The sequence below is a fragment of the Penaeus monodon genome, chromosome 22 (genome assembly GCF_015228065.2).
Source record: "Penaeus monodon isolate SGIC_2016 chromosome 22, NSTDA_Pmon_1, whole genome shotgun sequence".
NCBI lineage: Eukaryota > Metazoa > Arthropoda > Malacostraca > Decapoda > Penaeidae > Penaeus > Penaeus monodon.
Genome location: NC_051407.1, coordinates 25,142,281 through 25,142,588, shown reverse-complemented (window position 1 = coordinate 25,142,588; position 308 = coordinate 25,142,281).

The window sequence follows — 308 nt, the reverse complement described above, 5'->3', positions numbered from 1 at the left end:
GGTGGGTGTCCAAAAAAATAGATAGAGAAAGAGATAACCGATCATGCCATCTCAGAAATGGAAAGCGTTTAATAATTTCTCAAATCTGTTTTCTGTTTGCATAAGAGAATAAAAAATTTCCTTTCCACATGAAATACGACTTTGTTTTTAGTCTCTCTTCAAATAGCCTAAAATATCAAACAAGGACTTTATAGTGTTTATTTTGGTAAGCACATCTGCTGATGAATCTACTTGAAATTCCTGTTGAAGGCTATGTAATGTACTATGCTACATACAGTACGGTAGCGTATATACACATACATTAAAAT